Source organism: Ambystoma mexicanum, chromosome 1q (assembly GCF_040938575.1).
Source record: "Ambystoma mexicanum isolate Mex_15411 chromosome 1q, UKY_AmexF1_1, whole genome shotgun sequence".
Lineage (NCBI taxonomy): Eukaryota > Metazoa > Chordata > Amphibia > Caudata > Ambystomatidae > Ambystoma > Ambystoma mexicanum.
Genome location: NC_090922.1, coordinates 327,144,468 through 327,165,888, shown reverse-complemented (window position 1 = coordinate 327,165,888; position 21,421 = coordinate 327,144,468).

Sequence of the window (21,421 nt, the reverse complement as noted above, 5' to 3'; positions counted from 1 at the left end):
CAGCATGAGCGGGTTTCACAACTTGAGCCCCAGGTCCAAAATATGGCACGAGATCTGGGTCACATACTGAGGGCTCAACAGACCCCTCAGATGAGCATGCCACCGCAGAATGCCCCAAACTCGGGACCTGGTGCTCCAGAACAATGACGGGGGCAGCACCCCGATAACCCACCGGTTCCCAGGGAGGAGGCACAAGGGGAAGGGGGGTGTAAAGCCTTGGAGGAAGCTTCCTTCCCAACTTGTAAACAGCCCCTGGAAAACCAGGAACCGGAAACAAAATCTCCTGCCCCTGAAAGCCTGCCTCCCAAGGAGCAGAGGGGGGTAGGAGAAACAAAGGACCCAAACAGGCCCAGTTTGTAGAGGAGGTACAGATCTTCCAATTTGAGGGAGAGGGATCCTCAGAGGATCCTGGGTAAAGGATCTTCTCCTTCAGAGACGGGGGAACTCCTCCCAAGGAAAAATGGGTCCCAAGGGATTTCAATCCAGACTGGGGAGATGTGGAGACTGAGCTACCGCCGCCCATCATCTCATCCCAGAACCGACAATACCGAAATCCCCTGGTTCAAACCCATCCTGGTGACTGCCTCCAAAAGGGGGGGGCGGCCCAGAACCGGAACCAGGTAAACCCACAATGGCTCTGATCTCCAGTTGCCAACTTTTTCTTTCAGATTCCCAAGGCTCTCCACAGAATTCTGCCCAAATCTCTTCGCTAGCAATGTCCAAAACCCGAAAATTAGCCCACCAGTTGTCCAAAAATGTGCATTATCTGTGCCCCCTTGAGGAGAAGGAGGGAAGATACTATGCCCCGGTACAAGTACAGGGGCAGGGTACAATTTTGGCACTGGTGGACACTGGATCCCAAGCTACCCTTCTGTCCAAAAGGGCCTTTGAGGAACTAAATGCAGGAAGGGGGGAGAATTACCGTATTCCTCTCACCTCTCTTCCTGGACAACTGCAGAACTTTGACGGGAAGGAGATTCCCGTTGAGGGGACTGCAGACTTGGACATTAAAATTGGGCGACACAAGGTGAAACACCCGGTCATAGTAGTGACTCCAGAGGGCACCCCTTGTTTACTAGGGAATAACCTCCTGAGAAGGTTGTCACCCCTAATAGATTGTGTAAACAAGGTCCTCTGGACCCAGACTAGCCGACCAATAAAATTAAAACAGAGTGTCAACCATGTTAGTTTAAACGGCACCTGCCACATGGTTAAACAAAAATCTGACCAAGTAGAATTTCACTTCCAGAACAACCAAACTCCAGACGTGACAGTAATAGCAGTAGGACAATAGACTGGTGATGGGGGGTCCTTTCTATTTATGAAAATCAACCTTCCTTCCAGTTTAAGGTGGTATTCCACACTGGAAGGAAACACCCTGAAATTCTTTACTAATCCACAATCAGAAACTCCCACTCCTATAGTCCAGAAAGATGTGAAATCAGCTCAGAGCCTGGCTGATATTCAGCAAATTGGAGAGCAGTTGTTCATCCCTGTTCAGTTAAATGATGGGAAGGACTCTGTTCTCGCTCGAGTGTGCGTGAACAACGGTAAGAGCTTCATCAGCGAAGCCATGTTCCGCCAACTCCCAAAAGATCCAGCCATTCCCACATTCACATTCAAACTGATAGACAAATGGGAAATGGACCTGGAAGCACCTAATTCCAAACATCTCCTGCCAAGCAGGTGTATGCTCAAAATCTCCATTGGCAACAAGAGCATAGTCCATAATTGTTGGGTCGTGCGAGACGTCACTGCCGCCTTTTACTTAGGCAGTGACATTCTCAATCGCTTTGCCATTAGTTTGGACCTAATAAACTTCAAAGCTTGGTCCCAATTAGCGGATAATCCCATGGGCTTTGATGATCCAGACAAAGCATTTAGGTCAGCTCAATTGCTACCTTATGCAGTTGAAATTCAGATTAAAGAGGAAGTCACCATCCCAGAAAGGACCCGACAATTCTCCCTGGAAGTGAAAGTTAAAAGAGGACAACATTTCAAAAACCCTGATGCTTAAATACATCTAAACGCTTCGCTCCAACAGCAAGGGTTGGAGGTAAACCCAACTCCATTAGTCAACATAGAACATGACACCATTCTAATAGAGGTGGATAACAGCGACTTAAAGAGTATTACTCTAGCCGCAGGCACCATTTTTGGAATGGCGGTTGATGACCGACATTTTTCCATCGATTTAGGAAATGAACTGTTAGGACCAATCCCCAAGGACTGCTTTGACAGTGACAGTGATGACAATACAACACCAGACAGGATTTTTACCCGGCATGGGGGGAACTTCCTGGTGTACACTTCCTGCCCCTATGGTAAGGAAGATGTGACTTGTGACTTCAGGAGGGATGAGGTGATTTTCCAGGTCCATGAGGGTTGCCTTTCCCACCTGAGGCCTCCAGTCCAAATCAGCACTCTGACCAGGGACTTCTCCACCCAGCTGGAGGAGGCCGCTGAGATAGCCAAACCAGAAGTCTTTCCAGGCTTCAGGCAGATGGTGGAAGAGAGAGTCAACCTAGCTGATGCCTGTGTCACTCTGGAACAAAAGCAAAAGTTGAAACAAGTTTTCTTGGATTTCCAAGATCTCTTTGCGGTAGACTCATATGACTGTGGCCGCACCGACATCCACACAACAACAATCCCCACGGACCCTGGAATGACTCCAGTGTTTGTGAAGTAATATCGCTTGCCTCTTACATCCATGGAGTCCCTTACTAAAATAATTAAGAACCTTGAGTTCGGGCAATAATCCGTCCAGTTCACAGCACCTTCAATAACCCGGTGCTGGGAATATTGAAGCCAAACGGCCAGTGGAGACTCTGTGCCGACCTCAGGGAGGTCAACAAACGGGTCCATACTTCCCGATGGCCTCTGCCCTACATTGACCAAGGGCTGGCCCAGATTCAGGGGTCACAGGTATTCACAACAATAGACCTGACCAATGGATACTGGACCGTGCCTGCCAGTAGGGAGGACCAATACAAACTGGCTTTTACCTTTGGGGGCCAGCAGTACACATGGACCCGGACTCCCTTCGGATACCTCAACTCCGGCAATGAATTCAACATTTTCCTACATAAGGCCATGCCCGACCTGGGTGCGAGGGGTAACCTGGCTTATGTAGATGATGTCCTCATCAAAAGTTCATCTGTGGAGGAACACATAGCAGAGATCTGTTATGTTCTGACACAGTTGAGGGCCGCCGGAGCAAAACTTTCCTTTCAGAAAGCACAGTGGTGTAGAACCCGTGTTAATTTCTTGGGGCATGAGATTACTCCTCAGGGTCTCTGTCCCCAAGAAAAGAAAGTGGAAGCACTCCAGAAACTGAAAGACCCCACAACTCTGCGGGAACTAAGGAGCCTCCTTGGACTGACTAATTACAGCAGAAAGTTCATTGAGGGCTACGCAGAGATCACTAGACCCCTGATTCATCTCCTGAAAGGAGGGGTCAAGTGGGAATGGGGTCCAGAACAATCCGAGGCAGTAAGACAACTCAAAAGAAGCCTCTCACAAGCGCCTTGCCTAGCTTACCCTGTCAGAAACAAGGAGTTCTTCCTGGAGACGGGGTTCTCTAATTCGTGCTTGACGACAGTATTATACCAAAAGCATGACAAAGTCAATAAAGTAATCTCCTATGCGAGCAAAACTTTATCCTCTGTGGAGGAAAAATTCAACGATTGTGAGAAGGCACTCCTGGCAACGGTGTGGGCATTGAAGAATTACCGCCCGTTTATCCAGGGGGAACACATCATAGTGGAGACTCCACACCAGCCTCTGCAATATCTCCAAAGTGACAGAATCCGGGCCGGAAATGTGAGTAATTCCCGAATTACTTCCTGGATTCTGTCAATGCAAGGCTTTCCTGTGGAGGTCAGATATGGCCAAAACAAAAAGAGTCCCCTCGCGCAAGGTCTGGCTGACTTCCATGATTGTGCCAGAGAAAACTGTCTCGAGGACGAAAGCCTAAAAATCAAGGACAACATGGAGGCATACCTTAATTCCCCACACAAAGTCTTTGAAGAAGACAAGTGTGAGGGAATGCCCACTGTCTATGTGGATGGATGCTCTTACCATGTTGACAACGACGGGGAGAAAGAACTGGTGGCTGGCGTAGGGAATGCATGGGTGAAGGAGTTCCCAGAACCCTCCGCTGGATACAAAATTGGTCCCCGAAATAGTCAGGTGGCAGAATTGATGGCTGTGCATCAGGCCATCCTCACTGCTGTCCAACATCAACTCCACGAACTGGTCATAATCACACATTCGGATTATGTACGGAACGGGTTCGTGGAGCACCTGGTTAATTGGAAAACCAGAGGCATGTTATGTGCTAATAAACCCTTGAAACATGGGAAGTTAATCCAAAACATTGATGATCTGGTCACATCGAATGGGATGACCATCTACTGGAAAAAGATCAAGGGTCATTCCAAAGTAGAGGGACCAGACAAAACTGGAAATGACTTAGCTGATCAGCTGGCCAAAACCGGGGCCTTCCAAGCGGATCTAATCGAAATAGAGTCCCTGTTGGGGGAAATCCAGGTCACTGCTATCACTAGGTCCCAGACAAATGCTCACAATGATCTTTCAACTGCCCAATGGAGCAAGGAGACCCGTGATGCTGATTTGATTACAGCTCGGAAGGGGGATCCAATTATTGGTAAGTTTTACCAACACCTTGAGGACCCTGAGAACTTTCCCCTGACGGATACCGATTACATTGGGAAAGAGGACCTAAGAGTGTTGATGAAATGTCCAAAAATGTTCCGAATCCAAGACGGTTTGTTGGTAAGGAAATCCCAAGCTGGCCATGATCAGTGGGTGGTTCCTACCTCATTCCGAAGCCTGATGTTAAGTCACGCCCATGATGCGGCCACCGCCGGTCATAGGGGGTTTCACACAACACTGGAAATCTTAAGAGAGGTTGCATACTGGCCACACATGGGGCAGGACCTCGACCAATACTTGAAGGGGTGCCTTGTGTGTGCACAATTTCAGCCAACATCCCTCACACACCGGGCACCTCTCCAAAAGAGGGGAATGACACTCCCATGGTCAGATTTGCAAATTGACTTTGTAGGCCCCGTGATTTGCTCTGCTAGGGGGAATAAGTACATGTTGACAGTGACATGCTTGTTTACCTAGTGGGTGGAATGTCTCCCAGCCCCAAATTGCAAGGCAGAAACAGCAGCTGCCCTGATGATTAACCACATCTTTTCCCGTTTTGGTCTACCTCAAAGGATTGAGTCAGACAGGGGTAGCCACTTCACCAGTGAAGTAATGACAAAGATGTGGGAGATACTGGGGGTTAAAAGGAAGCTACACATTGCTTACAGGCCAGCTTCTTCTGGAGCAGTGGAGAGATATAACCGAACCATTGTGAGCATCTTAAAAAAGTTTGTGGCAGATTCTGGGCCAAGATGGGATATCCGATTACCTCTGGTCCTAATGGCCATCAGATCTACCCCTTCATCTGCAACCAAAATGTCGCCATTTGAGTTGATGACTGGACGCAAGATGGTGCTTCCCCAGCATTTGCTCTACAGAACCCAAGAGCAAACTTTGATAAATGCCTCCACAACTCATGAGTATGTGGAGAATTTAAGGAAACACCTTCAACATGCTTTTGCCTATGCTCAGCGGAATCTAGAAAGATCAGCTGAGAGTATGAAGACCCACTATGACCTGAAAACTTCCAGGAAGGAATATCAGGTGGGGGACCGGGTCTATTTATACAACTTCCAAAGAAACCAGGCAAGACAGCGCAAATTTTTGCCTACATGGAAGGGACCCTTTGAGATTATAGACAAGATCTCCCCTGTGGCCTACAAGATCCACATCCCCAAAGGCGGTTTGGCAGAGGGGGAAGACAAGTGGGTCCACATAAACCAGTTGAAGTGTTGCCATCCCAGGTACACTTTGCAGCAACTGGAGGAGTCCTCTGTAATCCCAGAGGGTACCGCTCCAGAGTAATTCAATTCCAACCCTAAAATATCCTACATATAGCCTATCAAATTCTGTGTTTCTCAAGTTTATGTGTTCCTGTCGCTTAATTTAAAAAAATGTGCATGTTCATATCTGTTGAGTTCTAAAATATATATGCCACCCCACTATATCAATGGTGGGGAAGAAATGTCCATGAATAGGTATTGCCGCTTTTCCTTTGTCGTCCTAGGAGAAAGAAAACCTGGAGACTGGCCAAGGAGGACGATCCGGAGACCGGGAGCAGAGACCCAAGGGGCCCGGGGTACCGCCCAATATTCCCATCAGGACCGGCGAGGAGAACCGATCGATCAGTACCGGATGGAGGAAAAGATGCTGAACTGTGCCGTTTGCAGAATTGGAAGAAGAATATGCGGACATACCAGTGCGTGGGTCAAAACCTTCTGTGCACCCGACTCCCCATCGACTCAAATTCAAAGTGCAGTCGCGTGGGGGGGCCTTGTTGGGTGTCCTGACACACGTTTGAGCTATCATGCTGCAACATTTGGTGCTGTGGGCTTAGCAAATCCAAGATGGCCAAAAAGCCCACATGTTCGCCAGAATCAAGGAGAACCACGCAGTTTGTGCGTACACCAAAATGGCTGTCTAACTTGCCACCCACCAGTGCGAGCATGATGGGCCAGGGTGCCATGAGTGGAATGGGTGCCAAAGGCAAAACAGCAGCGCCTGTTAGCTCAAAAATGCTTTAAATTTACCTTTGGTTTCTCTGAATGCCAGCTCAAAATGCCTATTTTCAAACATTGCAACACTTCCAAAAATCTCACTGAACACCAGCGGACATCTGGCAGAATGAAGTATGTGTGCATACAAAATCTGGGAAGATGAAGAGCCCAAAACAATGTTCATAACAAAACTGGCTGAGCTATGCATGTCAGCAGCCTAACTGAAACTGGATTAAAACCACCAAAATTGAAATGTTTAAATTAACTGAGTGACCTACTTTTGAGTGTCACATAGTTTGTAACTGTTAAAATGTCATAGTTTGAACTTAGAATCAGCATTCTAGCTGCATATGTAAAAATTGTATTGACTTAAACTGGGGAACAAAAAGTGACATTTTAGCTGAAACCTGGCTTAATGAAACTGAATTCTGCCTGGCATCTACCCCCACAGGAGTTAAAACCTGCTCAGCCACTCTTCTCCTTGCCAAAAGGAGTTGTCACCTCTCTGATTAGATTAGGGGTGGAGCAGCTGGGGACTACAGGGAGGTGAACAAAGGCCTGTCCTGGACTCAGGCAAATGTTATATTGGGGGCGTCGTAAAAGTGGCTTCCTCTTGGGAGAAGTGGGAGGAGAAGTGCCTCTGGGAGCCACCTGAGCTGGAGGCGGGGACAGGCAGAAGCTTCCCCCATGTGCTTTGGAACCTAAACCACACCCATCTGGGCCAGAGCATAATTTTAAAAAGATAGATAACTCATAGTGCGGACTTGTCAGAATTATATAAGTAATATCATTATTTTTGTGATTTTTCTGTGAACATTTTGAGATGCGTTAGGACCCTGTGGTGTATTCTGGGGGGTTGCTAGCGGAAAATAGGGTCTCACTCCAAATGTCTGCATGTTAAAAATCTGACACTTCATCAATTCATGTCCATACTCCTTGCGCACATGTGTGTAAATTTGGGTAAATGTCCGATATTGCAAAACCAGTTAAAAAGCACAAAATGTTGTCATTTTTGAATGCAAGCCCCCAGGAAGATCAGAGGCGGACAAGCATGGACCATAAGGAATATAAAATGTGCACATGTAATTTCAACAAATTGTATATCTGGGAAGGATGTATTTGAATCAAATATAGATTTGTGGGCAAATTGACAAGGGGAGGATCCTCTGACCCATAAAACCTACAGCATCACTCTGACTCACATTTCCTTCCCCCAATCATGGTAGAGGGGAGAATTGGGCCAATGACAAGTAGAGAGGGGCAGGCTTAGCTAGGCCCAGGCACACACCCATTTTCAAAACACATAAAAAGAGACTGCTGGGACAGGTAGAGACATTCAAATCCAGTTGCTGCGGAGCGTTTTGCCGGACCACACAACATCCAGAAGATACCAGTTCCAAACTGACTCCAGCTAAATACTCCAGAACCTAGAACTTATACTTTAGAACCTAAATCAGAGGCCTAAAACCACGAGCTGAGTTCTCTGCAGCAGGCCTCAAATCATTGCAAGCTACTCATAGCCGGGCGAGCTGCTTGAATCCCTTGCCAAGAACTTTTGCCAGGACCAGTGCAGAGATCCAGGAGCCGTGCAGAGACTGCTGTATCCGGACAGACCAGACCAGTGCCAGACCCGACCAGACCAGACCGTGCAGAACCGCAGACCCAGAGACCAGATCGCTGTGAAGTGCCGCTAGCCTGATTGATCAGATCTATGACGAGACCCAGTCCTTCCAAATATATTGTGAGTACAGCTAGGACGGGGCAAAACCAAATCTCTTAGTTTAAAGTAATATAATTCAATCTATTTAACCTAAGTAGAACTGCCTCCTAACTGTCACCTGTCATTTGTAAAGCTGCACCACTGTCATTTGTCAATTCTGCAGCTGCAAAGCTGTCACCTGTCATTTTGAGTTTACTTTAAATCCGAAAAACGACCTTTACAAAATCGTTCATATCTCTGGAACCATTTGGAACTTGGTTTAACTTTCCTCTGAAAGCTTAGAATCTAAGCTTTCCAACAAGCCTAGAACCGACTTCCTACTCCTTATACTTTTTCCGCAATCACGATTCACGCACTCGCGAATTTTACCGCGATTTGCGATTTGGTTAAAAATCCAGCCACGTGTAACCATCAGCAGTCATTTCTTTCCTTGCAAAAAATTTGTTTGCCTCTTAATCACCATCTCTGAATCATTGTTAAAGTGAGCCTGAACTCATCCCAAGTATCTCTCACTCACCCTGGACCTCCTAAAGGGAATTAAAAGCATTTCAGCATATTTCTCACTTCATTGCCACCACATTCAAAGCACTTGGGCCTGTGTTTTAAAACTCATACCGGTTTTCTCTAAGCCTGCTGGGGGGGAACTGAATTTCGTATTGTATTTGATTGCATTCCTGAGAACTGTGTGCTCCTCTTTCCATCTCCTTCCATTTCTTACATTGCATAGGGGAGGGGGGTGAATTGCCAGAGAAAAAGTGATTATCTTATCTTTTGCTAAAATCATATCAAGTATTTCTGTACTGCATTTTATTCCTCATTGCTTTTCCCTTAAAATCATAAAAGTATTTTTGCTGCCTTATCCATCCTACACCCACTCCTCATTGATTATAAAGAAGTGTGCTAGTGTCAGATTACCCATTGTTGATTAACATTATATTTATAAGGGCGATATCGATTATTAATTTACTATAAAAGCGTGGTATCTATATTTTGTTTTATTTCTCAAATAAACATTTTAAACTTGCAAAACAGAACTACTTCTTGGCTCAGTGGGGTCAGGGGGATTCTAAGAGAGGGGTGTTATATAGGGGTAGTCAACCAGAACTCATGAACTGGACATAAAGATATATCAATAAGGGTTTCCATTCAGTATCCCAGACTAGGCATTGACTTAGCTGTAGTGTTGAATTGAATCCTCTTACAATATGGATCTCCGCCTTCTGTTTGCATGGCGGCCATCTTTGTTAATGATTTTCCTTCCTTCAATGGGACACACGTGGCGTCCCGTTGAAGGAAGGAAAATCCTTTTTTATTTTTAGAATCCGGGGTTACTGCTGTGGTAACCAGGGGTGCTTATGGCTTAACACCATCTCTGGCGTGCCGGATCAGGTGTCATCAGCCTGGGGACCCTCTTTAAATGACCTTGCTCGGCTCTGGCCTTTAACATCACACTATCACTTCCTAGTCTTCTTTTGAAGACAGAATGCTCAGAATGTAGTCAGTACTTGTAGATATTGACTGCACTCAGACTATTCTGATTGGCCTACATGACGTCAATAACAATTTCCATTTGCTAATAAGGATTTACTCAGTAAATGTGCGTCAAGGAATAAACAACACTATCTTCTTGTGTTCCAGACAGCACAGGTATTACGTCCTGCCAGCAAAAAAGTCTCAAACCTAATCTTGTCTGTGATGAATTGCCATCTGGCACAAAGCCCTGGCTTCTTAGAAATGTTTTCATTAATGCATGACATGATGCAGGTAATTCCATCAACAAAAGGGTAATCTGTTAACCAGATTCCCCTTTTCGTCAACTCCATCCCAAAAGAATAATGTGGTAGCCTGATCCGCAGCACCTGCTCTGCTCATGGCATAGGGCTTGTTCAAAGGTCAAAAGATTCCCACTCAACAGCTGCACTGACAGCCAAATCCCTGCAGCACAGGGGTAGCATTTAAGGTATGCCCCCCGTAACAAAACTATGATGATCATAATTAATCCATACTGGTAGCAGGGTAAACTCTAAGAAAAAGCTTTGCCTAAGCTTGGGCATGATGCATGGTACTACATATGATCTTGGACACCACATTCAAATTGAAATTGCACATGTGCCAGCTCCTATGAGTCAGCTCTGCTTTGGCAGTTGATGTGTATTCTGGTTAGCCGATTGGAGACTGCCAAATGGCAGGATAGAAACCTGGAAGACTGGGCCTCAAAGGAGCACACCCATTCAAAAGGAGAAGCCTCACACCAAGGTGCTGGATCTCTAAGGGCCATAGTTATTAGAGGGAAGGGAAGGGGAGGAATTAGAATAGGTTGGAGTGCTCTAGTCAAGGATACTTCCACCATCTTATTTCTCTCTGCCTCTCTTTTTCTTTCCTGTCCTTTCCACTCCCTCTGTAGCAAAGCACTTTGAGTGTGACATCAAAAGGGCAAAGTCCACTCTGTTCCAGAGCAGCGATTGGATTTCCAATGCACGCTAGCTTTATTCCAATCAAATGGGGACTTGTGCCTTTAAGAGAAGGGGTCTACCACCCTGTCTTCAGATTCTTTCACATCCTCTCAGATCCTCTCAAGACCTGCAAATTTGCTCTGGAAGAACTCACTGGAATTTGTTTGGAAAAGTTGTACTTTCCAAATCCCTCAGCCTGAGGTGACGAAGGAGCATTCCAAGGCAGAACGAAGATCTGCCCCCTACCCACTCCCAGTGGACATCAGGAGTACCCTTTGCTATGGACCAGGACATACCACTCTGCACAGGAGTCTCCTAGAGCTCGGCGAAAAGACCCGGAATGGAAACAACCTTTCCTCGAGTCCCCCTAAGTGAGCCTCACAGTGACGGAAGGCAAGACCAGCTGAAGCTCCCTGCTCTACCGCACCAAACCAGTGAATATATATTCATTGCACCTTGAATGAGAGGTAAGATGTCGGCACTAGCTATTGCGCCTGTCTACCGATCCAAACTATTGCACTTCTAATGAGTTTGACACTGCATCGTGCCCTAGCCAAGCCTGTTATTGCGAGGCCCGAATCAACTGCTCGACACCAGGACCTGATCTGAATCACTGGTGAGTGATAGGCTGACTCTGACCTGGGGTTTCAATCATGGCTTGACCCAGCTAGCCCTCAAATTACTGCTTCATCGACCTGCACATTGATGCCCCCAAAATCACCACTTCAATAACTGTTGCTCGCTGACTGAAGCGCTGGAGCGTCACTCCTCAACCCATCCCAGGGGCTAATGCCCAGCTCGGCCTGGTCCAACTGTGAAGATATCCTGTGATTGCCCTAACCTGCAACGTTGAGAACCACCAATCGACTGCACAGAGTTACCACATTCACCCCTTATCGACTTCCACTTGTTGCTTGGGCCCAGATGATACAATGTGCCGAACTGAGCTTGATCAGCTCACATCAACATTCGACACAGGTTCACTCGTAAACCCACCAATACCTGAATCCAAGTACTGTTGACCCCAAACTGCCCCTTGGTCCACTTGGATCAAAGAGTCTGGTTAGGTCACAACCGCACTTGTTTTGAACAACATATCCCTTGTGTGGGTAATTACTTACCTATGACTTCTGGAAGCATGCTCAGAGTTTTACTTTCCTCAGTCTGTTGCATCTTGTCTGTTCTACCTTCGGGGAGGGCTTTTGTACAGTATTTTCTATTTGTCTATTTCAGATGGTATGTTTAACTAAAGTCTATCTATTTTTATAGGACCTTGATTGACATTCCATTCATTTTGGACTGTGATACTGTGTTTTTTGGGTCACTACTATTTTACCTACACACCCCCCTCAAGAGCATAGCCTTCCCTTTGCCCATGTTACTGCAAACGGTGAAGGAGTCATAGCGCTGTCTTAAATGTCCCTGCTTTACCTTTATGATTGAGTTGGGTTTTGGTATGTAGAAGTGTGAGGGCTGAGATGGCCATTTCACCCCGACTCATCCATGCACTCCTGTAGAGTGAATCCAATTTGACACTGTATCTAGAGTGAGACATTCTATTCTACTAAACACAGCCAAGTGTTATGGTCCTATGTTAAACCTATGCATTCAAAGACATTTTCACAAATCTGATCAACAGAAATAGTGATGAAACCAACTCTGTATGAGTCAATCCCTAGTTTAAAACAAAAAACAGGAGATACTCAGTATTCTGGTCTTCCGCCCAAGTCCTTCTTGTTCTGAACAATGCCTCCCTTCAATCTTCTCCATGGCCTCTGGCTCTACGCATTGTTCTTTATGTCTTTCCATGAGTTTGGGTTCTCAGCTTGGCTTTCTCCTTTGCAGTTCTCCTAGGCCTCTCCATGGCCACTAAATTAATGGCCTACTGTAATTTGGTGAAATATACCTACAACCACTGTTACTTATCTATTACTTATCTCTGTATTTGCTTGTAACCTTTTCCATACCAATGTTGCACTATATGTAATTCTTCCACCTCTATGACTGTATTCTTGTTTACCTGTACATTTCATCATGTATTTTAGGCAGCCTTCGCCACCTTGCAATATTTGTACTGCTTGTTCGCTGTAACCATGTACTCTTGAAGAAATGCGCCCAGATGCCTCTGCGCAATATAAATAAAATAAATACAAATACTTTTTCACCTTCAACACTTACTACGTTTTTATTGGGCTTTGAATGCCATGATTGTTACCCCATTCATATTTGGCAAATCATAATTGACCTCTTTCTTTCCCAGTTACCTGCTTGCTTCACTATGTTTGCTCTGGTACACTCAATCCATCACACACTTTAAGTTCAGGGAACATGTTCCTTCCATCAAGCCACCCAGTTTATATGATATTTATGTTTCCCAAAACATGTACAGTTTAAAAAAACTGGTTATTCCACCAAACTTGAATTGTTTGTAAATATGACCATTCCACTGAACATTCAGAGTTCAGGAAATATGTTTGTACAGTGAATGTTCACTGTTTTGTACATATATGTTTGTTCCTTTGAAGTTTCACTGCTCACACAACTGAATGTTCACTGTTTGGAAAATAAGCTTGGCCCACTAAAGACTCAGTTTTGGAACATACACTAGCTCTTTGATTAGTACTTTTGAAGCCCAGGGTGGCTGTGACTTGACATTCTTTTTTTTAAGTTCTTTTTCAATTGTTGCAAGTCATGTTTGTTCTAAGGGGAAACATAGATACCATATATCAGCAGGGGTGATGAGCCAAGGGAATCAGAGTCCATTGATCCTCTGTAGAACTCATTGGGTGTGGTTGGACCATCCCATCCCTTGTGGCTCGGATTCAATAGAACATTGAATCCGCCCATTGGTGTTCAGCTGGTACAGTGATGTGCTGGAAAATGTTACGCCATTCCCTTACTCCATTGTACAATATGAGTTTTGATGGGAAGCCATCCATCCAGAAGGAACTTCATGCCTGCCTTTGAATGACTGTCTTTTATTACACACACCTCGGGCCACTTTTTGGTATAAGTGCGCTATTACCACTATGAATCCCTCTCTGGCAGATAGTTCGATCCAAGATCCAATGTCCCTTTCAGCCATGGTAAGGTGGGCATCTTGAGCATGTCATGGATGGACTTTTGGCACCAGTTTCCCAATTTTCATGAAATCAACACACCTTTCTATATGTTTCTCTATCTCCCCATTTTATGCCACCAGGTGTAACCCCACACTATAAGTATAATTAAGTATTTATAACACACTTAATACCGAAGAGGCTTCTAAGCGCGGACCCGGGATTCGTCTTGCTTCCAAAACGAGCGCATTGCCACTGAGCTATACTACCCGTGCCTACACTATGCCTTTGGTGTTTGATACCCCGAGGTTTTCTTGGTGGGAAAGTGTTAACATAATGTGGTTGAATTCTTCTTGGATTATAACTCTACGCCCACTTATCAATTTCTTCCCATCACAAGGTGATTCATTGTTTACTTTTTTAAAGGCCTGACAATCATCATCTTCATCATTTACTGGCTGGCCATTTATGGTGAACCATTTGGCCACCTGGAGACCCTCATCGTCCTAGAAACACTGTTCATTCATCCCTCCTGGATTCAGCAAATTCTTCATCTACGTTCTTTCCTTTCCTCTTAGTGCCCTGATTATGCTCAATTGGAACTCATGGCAGGGTGTCTGCTACTACATTGAGCTTAACCAAAGATTAAAATCACTGTATACCATTCACGTACCTGACAATTCTTCGTCATACACCGGCAATCTCCTTGCAATCAAAAATAACCACTATGTTTATGATCAGCTATAATCTTAAAATCTCCCCATACATATACTTTAAATCACCCAGCCACTAACACTATGGGAACATCTTCCATCTTTATGATATAGTAGTGTGATTTTACCCCTCTCAGGTTCTAGACAAAAATGCTGGGCGTTTTGTCTATTCCATTCAGGTTTTGTATTTATACAAAAACCTGTCTAGTTTCACTTGTATCTGTAAATACCATAAACTGAAACGCTCTTCAAAGTTAGACAGGACATAAAACCTGGCTATTTTCTCTTCAGTATTTGAGAACTCTTACATACATGCATCCATCCACTCAAATTTCACACTCCTCATTATTATCCTACACAAGGCCTTTACCTAAATAATGAACTTTTCCTCAAAATGTGCATAAAATTCTATTAGACAAGGATGGGACCTATTTCTGCCTTAGTTTGTGATTAGGGCATGTTGGTTATAGTTGCCACTGTATCATCCACTTTGCGACAACTCATGACAAAAACAATCTCCGATGTTTTGTTTATATTTCCTTTTTGTACACTGGTTGTCAAAGCAACTTTTTATAACTTACACAGCACATCCCTGGCCCACTTTGTCAAGTACATCCTTGTTTGAACCCCATATCAGGATTTCAACCTGATAACATCTTGTTCCTTGCTAAACATTCTGAGCATTAGTTTCTGGAAGGTACTGGCAGCTGTAATGAAACAAATTAGCATTACTTTGCATCACAAAAGACAGATTGATGTCAGGAAGGTTGTAATGCGTATTGGGTCCTGGTTGAATTTTGGGAAAACATTCTGTAACTATGTTCTTGTTCAGATTTATGAGATTTATGCACTCACTGACCCATTTGTATCCCGAACCACAACCAGGAGTCTGACCCCTTTTGACCCATTTTGATGCATTAACCATCTCTTTGATAACAGTCTTTGCACTGTTTTAAGTTCCTACCCACCTTTTTGGGTTCAGGCATCATATTCCACCATCATATTGCAAACCTAAAAATGGTTGGGACCAATGTTTCCACTGTCTCACATTCCTGGCAGGTTGTACTGGCCACATTGATCACAAGAACCTTCTCAACAGTTTTTTGTATTCAACACAATCCCCAATTTTGATTGCTCTCTCCAACTGAGGAGGATGCCACCTGTTCATGAAACCTAAGTTATTCTCTGTAGACTTCTCTTCAGCAGCATTGTAGTATTTTGTTGGTCTTGAGTAGAAAATAATGGTCAGGATGTGTAATGCTCTTCTCAAATGCATTTGCATTCCACACCTCTGGGAATGTCAGGTTTGCATTTGTCCATTCTTTGTCCCCTATGTTTCAGGGAGTGTTATGATAGAGCATCGTTTGTTTCACACCACATGAAGGACCTTACCCAGATAATATGTACTTCCTGAATCCCTGCTTCCAGCACTTCTATTTCACCATTTGCTTCCTGGGATTAGATAAAAAGAGGGAGGGACCCAGAACATTGGGCATCTCCGGGGTGTCTTGGAGTTTGTCAGCACTTGCCTGTCTGCCGACCAGCACATGCCCTGTTAATTGTATTTATTCTAGACCGACAGAAGCTATGGCTTTGTGCAACAATGTATCTGTTTCCATGGTATGGACTTCCACCAGACTTAGTGGAATGTCTCTGGTCATGTGACCAACTCTTCCTCCTCCATCATTTCACACCAAATGCTGAGTAGTTCTGCCTCTACCAGCTTTTCCAGCCAAACTGTAACTATTTGAGTTTGTTTCCCCTTCCCTTGCAGTGCTCTTCCACCAGGCTCAGTGGATTTCCCCTGGGCACGTGACCAGCCCCAATGCCTATGGCTTTTCCCACCAAAAAGTGACTACTTAGGGCTTGTTTTATTCCTTATCTTGCAGCGCTGTCCCAGCTGGTTTCTCCTCTAACCCTGTTGTAACCCCTCCAGTTGTCTGTGCCATTCAGTGACTAGCTCCACCTCCTTCATCTTTTCCAGACAAAAGTTAACTACTGAAAGGCTTGTTTTCTTTCCTTCCCTTGCCATGCTCTTCCAGCAGATCAGAGGTGTGTCTTTGGTTAGGTAACCAGGTCCACCTCTTTCAGCTTTTCATGACAAATTGTGACCAACTCCACATCCTATAGAACAGCAGTCAATCACCTGTGCTACTTATATACAGCCTTCTCTAAGTGTCCACATTGCCAGTGTCCTCAGCTAATGATGAACATAAGGACATTGGCTGTGTGTGCCTATTAAGACTTAGACAGGACCAAGGGGCAGAATCCTGTCCTCTCCAACATCAGGCAGACATTACAATGCACATAATACAGCCACAGTTCACTCCCACAGTCATGAATACACAAACTCACAAACACTTGCTGCACCAACACACCACACATCCTCTCATTCCCACCCACATCCACCTCATTAACACACCATCTTCATCACCCCACTTCTTTCTCAGCCTACTGGTCATCAGCACACACCCTGTTGTCAGCCATCACTTACCTCATCTCCACACTCAGTGCCATGTTGTTCATAGAACTTTGGTTCCTCCAACTTTATCCACGTCTTTGACATCATAATCCCACCCCGGTACGGCATCCACACTGTTGAACACATAGGGAAGGCGGGGGGAGGTGTGGCAGTTATCCATAATTAAAACTGGATCTGTACCACGCTCAGCAAAACAGTGATGAACCTCTTAAATATTCTGTCATTCCCCCTTTCAAGATCGCATAAACAGACCACTACATTCCATCTTATCTGCAGCCAACCGCACAGATGTGGGTCATGCCTCAAAGATATTTCTACCGACAACACCTCAGCAACAGTCGCAATTCAACAAAAACCTTTCTTGGTGACTACAGTCAGTAAGGGACCAAAGCCACTAAAAGCATCAGGGACTCAGTCCAACAACTCGCTGATTCCCTGGACATGGAACAACACATACTAAACCCCATCCACATCAAAGGCAACTTACTCATCTTTGTCTCTGGAGCCTCCCCTAGTACAATGTCGTAGTCCTATCCTACTTGACTGGCAGATTATGCTGCCATCCCCGTCCTCCATACCCATGCCCTACCATCCAACAATAGACCGGGTAAGTCCATCGTGTCTTTGAGTTGATCCCTTAAAGACATGCCTTGGAAAATACTAGAGCACAACTCTAATCAATGCCAAGGCCTTCAACATTCAAGCTCTCATATCAATTCTCAACCAAACCAGAATGCAACTTATTAATATAAATGCCCCCTTTAAACTACGTCACATCAGGGTCAAACCCTCTGCCCTCAATACATAGAGCAACTAACCATAAATGAGCGTGCTACCCAGTCACTCAAAAAATCCTGGGGTGAACGACAAAGGAATGAAGAACTGTTAACCCTCAAGGACTCGTACAGTATGCCTCGGTCTTTCATAATCAAAACCAAAACTGCAAATTACTCACCAACTATCTCAGGGGCCGTTAACAGGAGTAGAGGTCTCTTCATAGCAGTCAAACGCTGCTTAAACTCACTGGTCAACCCTGTAATCCCCGAGTCTGCAGGACAATGCAATGATATTAACACATCGTTCATCAATAAGATAGATAACATTTGAAAACAGATACATACAGCAGAATCGCATGCCCTCCGCTCTCAATCCCACAGTGCACCACACAAGCATGGTCTGCCTTCACTCCCCTCTGCCCCAAGGATCTTGCTGACACCTTCACACTCCTCTTCACCATTCCCCACCTCTGCCCCCCCACTAGTCGTACAGTGGTGAACGATTCCTTCCTCCACAGTGCATCTCCTGCCTGTTCAGTGTGCAGTACTGTGTCTCTATGAAAATGCACCAGTACCTTCACAACGCCTTTCATTTAATTTGGGAAATAAGGACTTGCTTGGACGCCTGCTCCCCATAAATGAATGCTAATAGCCTTAGCACCCGGGTAGGATTATAGACCCCCTTTAAGGCCCTGCCTTCACTTGGGGCCATTGATTGGAGCATCTGAATGCCCAATCAGTGTGAATCTTGCCTCACATAGTCTCTAAGTTAAAATGGAATCTAAGGTCAGCAGGTGCTTTTGGCAATAACCGGCACACAGTTTCAAAGGTAAACAGTGCTTACGCTTCTCTCTCTCAGGCATATTCACCCAGACTGGTTGTAGAAGGGACAGTTTTGGGAGGGTTTGCTTGTGGTTCCCTGTGAGCCTTTAGAGCCCCTCATGTTTGTTGTGGCTCTGAACCTATTCTATTTTGCTTTGGATACTTGCAGTCTGGTCTCATGAATTCTAGTTTGAGTCTCTGCAGGGCACTGTCGGAGGACCCTTGGTTTTCAGGCTTTGGCCTGTGCAACTCGCAAGATTGAGTTGTTGAAATGTTGTGTATACACTTTGTGACAGTTCTCACCAACAACAGAGTTGGTTCTGGGGGACACCCCAAAGCCAGCTTGTTACCATTGTTATGTTCCTCCCACATACTGTGCAGCGAGACCAGCTTTGTTAGTCCACGTAGACTTGAACTTTATTTCAAGCTGGATAAAGAGGTTAACAGGGAGCTCAGGGGTGGGCACAGAACTCCTCATTGCCCTCCCATCAACGCTTCACCAACTTGCTTCTAGAGAACATATCACCCCTCACATATTACTCCTGCATCGTCTCTCCTTGGAGACCAGAATGCTATGCTCTTGGTTGTGTGATGTCAGCAGCAGGCTGGGGATTGATAAAGTCAGGCAGCCTTGGGGGACAGGCCTTAACAATCTCACTAGCTGGAAACAAAATGACGATACCCTTTGCTCTAGGTTAAGTTTAATACATATTGTCAGATGTCACTGAAAGTAGACTAAGCCCCTCATCAGTAAGTGTTAGGTGGATTTATTAAAAGGAATAATGCTGTAGGGCATAACCATCTCCACTGGTAGTATTAATACAAATCCACTTGGCTCAGTCGTATCAGAAATGTTAATCCAGTAATACCAATTCCAACATTTATCTTATTTGTTTTCATTCATTTCCACCGTTCTATTTATAGCGGAAATTAATAATGCACTGACGTGGTAATACCAATACTCTGCATTTCTTAATGCACAAAAGAGTCATGCACTATACTTTCTGCGTTACATTTATGAGATGTAGATGGGGGTGTATCAGAGATGCACCACCTTCTCCCCCTTTTGTAAACGCCCCATTGAAAATCTGTGTGTTCCCGGTAATGAATGGACACACTGGTGCTTGTCATCTATACAGTGAAAGAAGCTGAAGATACTTTGTGGACAATACTAAAATGTATACCTCCACCTGGATGTAAACATTGGCATATTTCTATTCGGAAAGTCCGCCTCGTATTAGCTCTGGTGGTATTTCATTGGACTACTACCAGAGGTATTTCCCAGCTCACCACTGAATTGGGCTCGCAGTAAAAATGGTGGTGTTGGCTAAATATTGCCTTTCTTACCATTACCAGCAAACCGTTGACCTGGTTTGTGGGCCACCTCTGCAGATGGGCCTTGAGCTTGGCATCATTTAATTGATTTCAAGACAGCTCTGCATGTATGTTTGGACAGCCTCACAGTTGTCTCCTAGCATGCTGTCATGATTTAAATTCCCTCCTAGGCCACGCTCCGCTACACGGTACCCATCCTCTCCCAACATTCATAAGATGTAATCGCTCATGCTTTCACCTGATCGAGTTTCTTGACTTCTGTGCCCGTTTGTGTCGGGATTCCATTCTTGTACATGGTTTAGTTGTGGAGACGTGTACACTTTCTGCCAAATGTAGCAGTGAGTTGGTGAAAGGGACCTAATTTTAACCTATGAAAGAAGAAGTAGTCAAGGGAAGAAAGAAAGAGTGGGGAATCTTTTTTTTTTTTACTTGATGTATCACAGCAAGTGCAAGACAATTTAAGGAAGTTCATTGTGTTAATTTAGTTTAACTCTAAGTGTGTGCTTGTTTCAGTTTCCCCCAAAAAAAGAAAGCCAAATCACATGTCATAACTGCAGGGTGGAAACGAAGAGTAAGAGCATTGTTGCAGACATTTTTCCAAAATGCAGTAATAAAATATAGCCGAGTAAAGAAAGGAAAAGCAGAGCACATGTAGAACTTTGCAGAATCTGTAGCAAATTGTTAGCTACAAATCCAAAAGGCAAGGGAGTTTTCCAGAAATGAGGGAGTTAAAGAGATCCTACAAAAATAGGAGTCTAATGAAATTGATGGGTTAAAATAAGAAGTATGTTTTCTGGTGAGCAAATCGAACAATGATGCTAGCAAAAAGGTACCCTTTGGAGGGCAACATTATTGGTTTGGTGGTAAATCGGTTGTAAATCTGCCAATTTTCCACCAAAATCATTGACCGGTTCTGTCTCTCAGTCCTATGGCATTAACATTGGATTGCTATGTGTAGTCCATAGATTGGGTTCTGCAGATGGACAGCAAGCAGTAAGTCCTTGCAGTAAATCTGCTGATTATTTTAGGTATGGACCTCCACACTCGAATTTGGTAATGGAATTACTGCCACTTTCCCATATTTTTTTTACTGCAACACCAAACCCAAAAAACGGGCAAGATTGAAAACAAAATGTAATCATTTTCCAGAATGTTATGAGGAGACATTATTAGGCTATCATGAACACCGGGAAATGTCTGAACCTTTATTTTAAAAGGGCTCTTTTCTGGATCTTTATTCTTTCACAAATGATATCGGGTGTCTCGGAAAGGCCAAATAAGCACGCTACGTTTGCTTAACAGATGCAGCAGTATTCATATCATGTTCCACTAGAATGTTGCATAAAATCAGCCGAGTGGAAATGACAAAGTAACACATGGATGTTTT